This window comes from Halyomorpha halys, unplaced genomic scaffold, assembly GCF_000696795.3.
Source record: "Halyomorpha halys isolate HHAL.00 unplaced genomic scaffold, Hhal_1.1 Scaffold429.1, whole genome shotgun sequence".
Taxonomy (NCBI): domain Eukaryota; kingdom Metazoa; phylum Arthropoda; class Insecta; order Hemiptera; family Pentatomidae; genus Halyomorpha; species Halyomorpha halys.
The window spans coordinates 465,769-474,377 of NW_027109334.1; the positions used below are offsets into that span (position 1 = coordinate 465,769).

General features: G+C 32.1%; 1 long non-coding RNA gene across 1 annotated transcript in view; it reads right to left on the reverse strand.

Moving 5' to 3' along the window:
• Positions 1–704: 704 nt before the first annotated feature.
• The window catches only part of LOC136795787 (uncharacterized), a 248,414-nt gene continuing 240,509 nt past the window's right edge, over positions 705–8,609 (reverse strand). Inside the window, exon 3 of the long non-coding RNA XR_010843455.1 lies at positions 705–901. This is a non-coding gene — a long non-coding RNA (uncharacterized lncRNA). The remainder of the gene's footprint in view (positions 902–8,609) is intronic.

The window sequence follows — 8,609 nt, forward strand, 5'->3', positions numbered from 1 at the left end:
TAGTAAATCAGCTTGTAAGATCAATTTATACCGGATACTATATCTATATAAGAGTCTTGATGGTATAAATAGTAAGAAACAAAACTAAAGTAATTATATACCGTTTTGTGGAAAATCGAAATGGCATATTGAACAAAATCACTTTAGAATCCACTAATTAATGCGAGATTTAAGGCCAAAGATACTGGAATTGATGAATAAGCCTTAGGTAAAAAATACCTCAATTACGATGACAGATTCTTATGCTAAATTAAAATGTTTGCACACAAATCATGACATTCAAAAAAATTGTTAATGCTTTTTGGTACTTAACAAAAAAAAGTACCCGATATTATTAGTTCATCTTAATACTGGATTTACTAAAAAATTAACCGTGGGAAAAAAATACAACATTCTATTGAAAATTCCAAGGTTAGGAACGCTGGATAACTCGAGAAGGCACAATTGAATAATTCTAAATTATATATTTCCTAAAATAAATAATTCTCTAAAGATCTAATAGAATCTAATATTTTGTATTGACAAATGGTTTGCAGTTATGTCCATAACTGTTAAAATTCCATTCAGTACTGTACAATGGTCTTAATCACTATTAACTAATTAGCGGTAGTAACTATAAATGCATTTGTTCAAAATAATTTATTCCTCTATTTTCTTTTGTGTTCTGAAAAAGTGAATTATTGCAGTTTGGTACTCACGTCTAGAACAGCACCGGTGATGGTGTAATTCCTGAAGGGAGGAGTTCGGCCCTTCACGTACTGGAACAGCTTTTTGCTCCCTTTGAGCCATTCCACTTTGTGAAGTTCTTCTGAGGGCACGTTGTACTCGCACTTGAGTAGAACGTGCCCTCCAACATCGGCGTATCGAGGCACTTGCAGCTCCACGTGGAAGCAAAAAGCACCTGAAACAGTAAATGTCAGGTAATTATAACAGAAAGGTAAATTCGTTGTATAGTAAAAATAAATATTGAGTGAATTTAACGCGTATTATCTGGTAACCGAAAAAAATATACATAATAATTAATGTATCAAAATAACACAGAATATAAAATTGTTTTTATAAATTTGGCTGATCATTATGTTTTTAGTGTGCAAAAACTCCTTTTTTTTAATTATGTGCAGATTTTTCGCTACTTTATGATATATAATATTAAAGTAACATAAAAATCAAGAAAACCTTTATGATCATCTAGGGGTGGTTAGTGGTACTTAACCGGTCAACTTCAAATTTCTGTAGTATCAAAAAGTCTTAGTAGTGTAATACTTTATAGTATGAAAAACATGATTTTTCCACATTTTCCTAACTTGAAGCATAAATTAATTTGATAATTTGAACAAATTCAATTTTTTTTTTTGAACTCTTGAAAAAAGTGTTATTCTCTACATTATCCTCTATTTGATGATAAGAATAAACTATTGATCTGCTAGATTTTAAGTAATTACGAAGACACTTAAACCATATTTTGACGATTGAAAGTACATCGTTTTATATCGTAAATTTTATTATTATTTAATGATGGAGTTACATTTGTGAAATTTGGTATACAATAAAGTTATTTTGATGCAATACAAATTTTAATTTGATCGGTTGAGCAAGTACTTTAAGATTTTCTTGATTTTTCTGCTTCAAAACTGGAATTATATACCATGAATTTCGAAAAATCTCTGAGTGAAGGAAGAAAAAGGAGTTTATTTTTGGTTTCAGGATTGCTCTGTAGAACTAGTTAAGGAATATCGCTTGATGGTACTTTCCAATAGGTTCGATTGATAGCCCTGTGGCTTGTGTTGGCACCACCTATTTATTTTGACTTTATAAAAGTTAAAAAATAAAATAAAAAATCTTTACCGCTACAACCCATGAAGGGTCAAGGCTTCAGTACTTGTAAGGAAGTACTTTTACTAGACCAACGTTTGTGCAAGAAGGTGATTTGGTCAGAATCACGCTGGACCGCTAGATTTTTACCCAATTAAAGGTACCCAATTTAAGAGGCTGGTTGGACGCCAGGAGGTCTCCAAAAACCCACAGGATTGACTCACGGCAAGACAGAAAACAATTTTCTGCCCAGCTGGATTCAAACCTGGGTCCATGAAGTTAGTAGCATCGTGCCTTACCACGTTGCTAGCTCGCTCCCCTAAATAAAATTACTCACAATAAGACATGGCTATTCAACCAAAACTTATAAATAAGTGTGGACCGAACAATTTTTCTAATAAATTATTCATATCTATTAAAATTTTTGACTTTGTTTCTTTGTTGACAATTATCAACAGACTGCCTCATTTAAGGGCTTAAATTAAGAAAATAATGAACGCCTATAGGAAACAAATTCCTTATTCTATTTGAAAATACACACACATATGTATTCGTATTCCGATTTCAATTCAATCCATAACTCTACAATCCAGCAGCAACTTATTAATGTTGAGTCCTTCGCCATCGGCCGCCACCTCATCTATTCCTCTTACTTTTCGGTGCAACAGCTCTAACAACGCCAGGATAGGCAAACAAATCATTAAGTTTCCGATTTTTTTTTTTTTTTCAGGACTCTGCATTCATCACAAAGTCATATATCTTAAGGTCTTCTCCTAAAAAATAACGTGCTTCTCGTCATTCTTCTACAAAGGTAAGGACTGTGAAAATATGTAAAAAATTAAAAATAATTTAGACTTGGTCTTATTCGTTGATAAATGCTTATGTAGGCCAAAATAACATCCGTTTTCTACTATGATTCAGAACTTAATTCTGATGGATATATCTTTTGTAGATTTGACCAGTTCTCCAAGGTTCTCTAACATGATCAAAGTGCAAGCCGATAGATTCTTTATTCTCTATTCTTTTCTCGGTCCTCCACTAATTCCAGTGAACATCTACTTGGTCATTTTCTAGTTCAGTTCGAGTTGTCAATGATTTTAAAATATTTACTTACCCAGTAAGAGCTTTTTGATTAAGAAATTATAGTTCATTATCAAAAGCTAACAGGTCCAAGTAATGAATTGTAAATATTAAATTATTTTTATCGATGTTTTTTTGGATTAAAAATATTTATTTTTTAAATTAAAACAAAGACTCCTAGGATTCTGAGCGCTGAAATATATTTCGAGAACAAAGAACATTAGGAATTGGTTTAGGATAAAAAATCTAAAATAAGGGAAGATGAAGAATATGAGCTAAAGCATCTAAAATTGATGAATTCGAAATTGACATAACCCTGAGAATATGGACATCTCCTAAACTTAAATTGGGCAAACCCCGCTATGCTAATTCAATTCCGACTTGCCTCTATCGAGGATTCAGCCAAACCAATCTAAAATCGGCCAACACCGCAAAACTTTTATTAAAAAGTGGAACGATTTATTGGTCTTAATAGACATTGCGGGTCGATCTTATTCCTTTGTTATAAACTGTTTCGAATATTTGATATGTTTCAAAGTAGAAAAACAATTGACGTGATGTATTGGAAATATAATTGTACACCTATCTAAGAATATTAATATACAAGCAGACCCGGAAATGCTTCGCAATTGTTACATTTAGGGATCTAGATAGTTTAATTGAGTAGTTATTACACATTGGATTAATGAAGTAATTAATTTCTTATTATAACTATACAGTTTATAGCGGTAAATAACATTATGTAATAATAATTATGTCAAAACCACCTCAAATCGACTATGTCTTTTGTTGGAAAGATTTAAAACAACAAACGCAAACTGGTTCGGATATAAACATTTATTTGATCAATTTAAACATTTGAAAACTAAAACTAAAATAAACAAAAGATGACTAAAACAATGAATACAAGTAAAAAGATAACACCTAAAACAAAATAAAACTATCTAAATAAATTATGAAGACGAAAATAAACTAATTTACAAAAAAAAAACAAGAAGAAATAAATATGTAAAATAAATACTGGTCGACGAAAGGTTGATCCACTCCAAAAAATCAGAAGAAGATATTTTACTTGTCGAGGTGTGTAGGTCGCAGCTCTGTAGCTAAACACACCGCACCAATTTTAACCTAGTCCAAAGTTGGTGTAATGGCTCACAAACAGTCGAAATATCCCAAAAGCCAAGATGGCACTTATTAAGGGCAGACAGGGTCTAGTTATTTTAATGTATTATGCGAGCCGACTAATAACAACAATTTATATTCAAGTCGAAACGTAGATAAGGTCTGGTTTCGGACTGTATGTCGGATGTATGTCTGTTAACGCACTCAAAATGTCAATAAATAATACCAAAATGAACGCAGGAAGGCCTGCTTAGACTTAATTAGTGCTCATAGCCACTAATTAGCTGGAACTCATATTAAATCGAAACAGAAAAGGTCTGGTTCCGAACTGTAATGACGGTTAACTTACTAAAAATATCCAAACGGTTAAATTATAAACGCAGACAGGGCTACTCAGACAGTATCATCGCCAGTAATTTAAAAACGAAGATGGTCGGCCCGTTACTAGGCAACGTCTTAGCGACGGTTATCAACCCTTAGCAACTGTCTATATTACTTAATTATAACACATACATATAATTACATATTTTTCTTCTCAAATAACTAAGTCAAATTAACATAAAATAAATTAAACACTAATACTATACACTATATAGTAACTATAACACTAATACTATACACTATGCTAACAAATTATATGATAAAAAAAAAATAGAAATAACTTAAACACGACTCAACCTATCCACACAAAACTATGCAGTAGTTTAGGGTAAACTGCACCAAAGGGCACACACTGGATCTAATTAAGCAGGAGATGTAATATAAAACGCTTTTTCATTATTTGAAACCAATATTTGGCTCTAATAAGGGTAATAAATCTTTTTTTTTTTTAAGAGCAGACATTCAGCTTTCCATTGATTATATTAACGTACAAATTGGATAAAATTGATGGGTTATAATCCATTATATGAACAATGGTCACCGGTAGAAAAAAAAATTTGTAAGCCCATCAAAAACAGAGATGATTCTATTTACCAGGAAGCGGAAATTGGGTATATTTCAAACTCCGATTTCTTTGGCAATCAACTTCAAATGAGCTAAAAAGTCAAATACCTCGGAATTAGTTTTGACGCAAAACAACTGGGGATCTCATTTGGTAGAAATCAAAAGAAAAATCAGTGCTCCCTTTTGGCAAGTAAGACGCGCTGTTGGCACTACCTCGGGTTTTAACCCAAATGTTATGCATTGGATTTATAAAGCGATAATAAGACCGAGAATTTACTATGGACGTATTGTGTGGTGGACAGCCCTGCAAAGGGCTTCCCATATGCGAATGGCCAATAAGATCCAAAGCATGGCGTGTATTGGCATAACTGGGGCATTTCGCACAATACCTACTAAGGGGGATTGGAAATCCTGCTTTCCCTAGTACCACTCCACTTATTGATTAAGGAGGAAGCGGTATTAGCTTATCTAAGAATGAGAGAAAATAGACAGTGAACAGAGACAGGAGAAGCTACTGGTTACGCGATAATAGCTAAAATGGTGGAAAGAGAGTTACCAATACTGCTCAACACTTCAAGATAAATCACCCGCTTTAGATTCTAAGATTAGTTACTTACACCCAAAGTTAGAGGATTCGGTACAGAGTTTAGTGGAAACCCCAGGAGATTATCTGCCCTGTTTCACTGACGGATCGAGAATGGATTCGACAGGACTAACGGGGGCAGGGGTTTACATTGAAGAATTAAGCATAGAACTAAGCTTCCCACTTGGCAAGCACTCGACTGTCTTTCAGGCAGAGGTGTTTCCCATCTTGTCAGCAACTTTATGCCCCAAAGTCCCTAGCTGTGAAAGGACTGGTATCACCATCTTTTCAGATAGTCTGTCTGCCCTTCAAGCCTTGGAGTCACCTAGAGTCACCTCTAATTTGGTAAGAGAGTGTAAACAAGCCTTAGAATCACTAGCGTGCTTAAAAAAGCTTCAGCTTGTGTAGGTCCCAGGTCACAAGGGAATCACAGGTAATGAAAAAGTTGATCAGCTTGCTAGAAACGGGCCTGAGCACCCTCCTATAGGACCAGAACCATTCCTAGGCATCTCTAAAAGTCATCAGAGAAAAGTAGTTCTTGATTGGACATGGAAGAAAGCCAGTAAGGAGTCGAGGGACTGTATAGGGCTGAGACAGGCCAAGATTTTAATAACTAAACCCTCTACTTCTAAAACTAAGTGGCTGCCAGGCCTTAACAGAAACGAACTCCGATTATTAATAGGAGTCCTGACAGGTCACTGCAGACTTAAAATACATCTTAAGATATGTGGAGTAGTTCATGATGAAACCTACTGCTTATGCGGACAGGCCCCGGAGACTGCCTTACATTACATAGCAGATTGTGATAGCTATGCGTCATTAAGATACAGGCTATTAGGTTCTGATAGAATTAAAGGAAATGAGGCTTCCTCTATAGATTGGGAGTCCCTTTTGAATTTCATTAGAAAGAGGAAAAGATTCTATATATAGGAATAAGATACATAAAGAGTCATTCCATTGGTTTGTCTTGGGGATGCCAAAAAGAACCAATAGGCCCACTTTCCGGACTTGTTCCCCTCACCATTACCAGTACTAGTAATATATAATTTACATATTATTATTAAATAAATTAATTTGTTGTCTAAAACCTTTCTGAGAAAATCCTGAAGACTTAGCTGAAAGCCTTATCACAGTACTGATTTTTATATACTAGATTAATAACTTTGAATAGGTGCATTTTTAAATTATAAGTAATTATTTATATTTAGGTTAACTTCAATATGAAAATATACTACTAGATCATTAAATAAAGTTAAAAAAAAAAAAATCTCAATAATGGAATCTAATACCAGAGTACGAGAAAATGGAAAGAACGAGGTATTTATTGGAAAATAAGTTATAACACCACAGCCATGCCTTGAATACAGAATGGATTCAATATTACTTCTCTATACTCTCTCTCGTTTCCGGAATTGATTATGTATTGTAAAATTTATGCAACGACAAAGAAATAATGATTTTCCAATATCAATTCTCTCACATTTTCTACGGTTGACAACGAAAACTCGGTCATAAAGTATTGGGTACTCGAGTAAAGTATTGGGTGCGAAGAATAATACCATTATTTAGTCAAAATGTGAGTTACATTGATTTCTGTTAATCAAAATATTTTAAAAAATATTAGAAACAGGTCGTATGACACAGAATTGTCTTAGATTTTTTTTTTTTTATTTCAAAAAGATATTGCGTCAACAAATATTAACGAAATGGATCAATCAATGGATAATATTCAATAGAAATGTGAGTAACCGGTTTTGCTATAATAGCATTCAAAAAATTAAATCGTGGCACAGCAAAGTAAATAAAGCGGAATATACAAAAGTAATTAATTATTTAATTATTGTTTATTTTTTATAATTTTTTTATTTATATTCCGTATTAGTTTTTACATTATATCACATTCCCCCGGTTTTATTACTATTAAAATTAATATTAATATAAAAGTAACGTTTTGTTGTTCTTTGCAGTAGCTAATTATTAACAGTCAAGAAAAAATTATCAATATTTACATTTCTACAATATTAAAGAGTTAATCTATAGGAGTCATTGAAGAAATGAAACAGTGACAAAGAACTAACACAAGTACATTGATGGAACAGTATCATAATATGGAATGATAATTGAATTGTTCTTTGAAGTCTATTTACGATATATAGAAATAAATTAGTTGAAGTACAAACATCAGCAGAGATTAACACGTAAAAATTAAGAAAAACCCAACATAATCCAGGATTATAATGAACGAGTCAAAATATTATTACGTTCCTTGCGCAATGGGGAATCAGTAAATAGAATGTTCAGTAGAATATATTTAATTAAATAATTAGTAACAGATTGAATATTTAATTACTTAGAAAATCCTATCATTTGTGCGGAAGTGAAAGTGTAGAAAATAAGTCACGTGACGACGAACATGTTAATTATGTGAAATAATAAATATGTAGCAGTTACAAGAAGATTATAATAGAATATGTGTTATAATATAATAGGATATGTGAAATAATAAATATGTAGCAGTTACAAGAAGATTATAATAGGTTATGTGTTATAATATAATAGGATATGTGAAATAATAAATATGTAGCAGTTACAAGAAGATTATAATAGGTTATGTGTTATAATATAATAAGATATGTGAAATAATAAATACTCGTATGTAGCAGTTACTAGAAGATTATAATAGGTTATGTATTATAATATAATAGGGTATGTGAAATAATAAATACTCGTATGTAGCAGTTACAAGAAGATTATTATAGGTTAATAATCATATATCATTATGATTAATATTTCTCAAAGTTTCGTATGGAATAAATTAAAAATAAAAAAAAGTTTTATATATTACTAAAACATTTCAGAGACACAATATTTAACTAGGCTCCAAAATCGATATGAAGCCAATTAAACAACAACCTGCACATTCTATGAAAATTTTATCGAAATAGGATTAAAGTCGATCCCAAATTTGAATTTGACTACACAGATGGACATTAAAATAAATTTTTTCCTTGATGTAAAATAATAATAATAGTAAAACATTGTCAATTCTAATATTCTATTTGTTTCA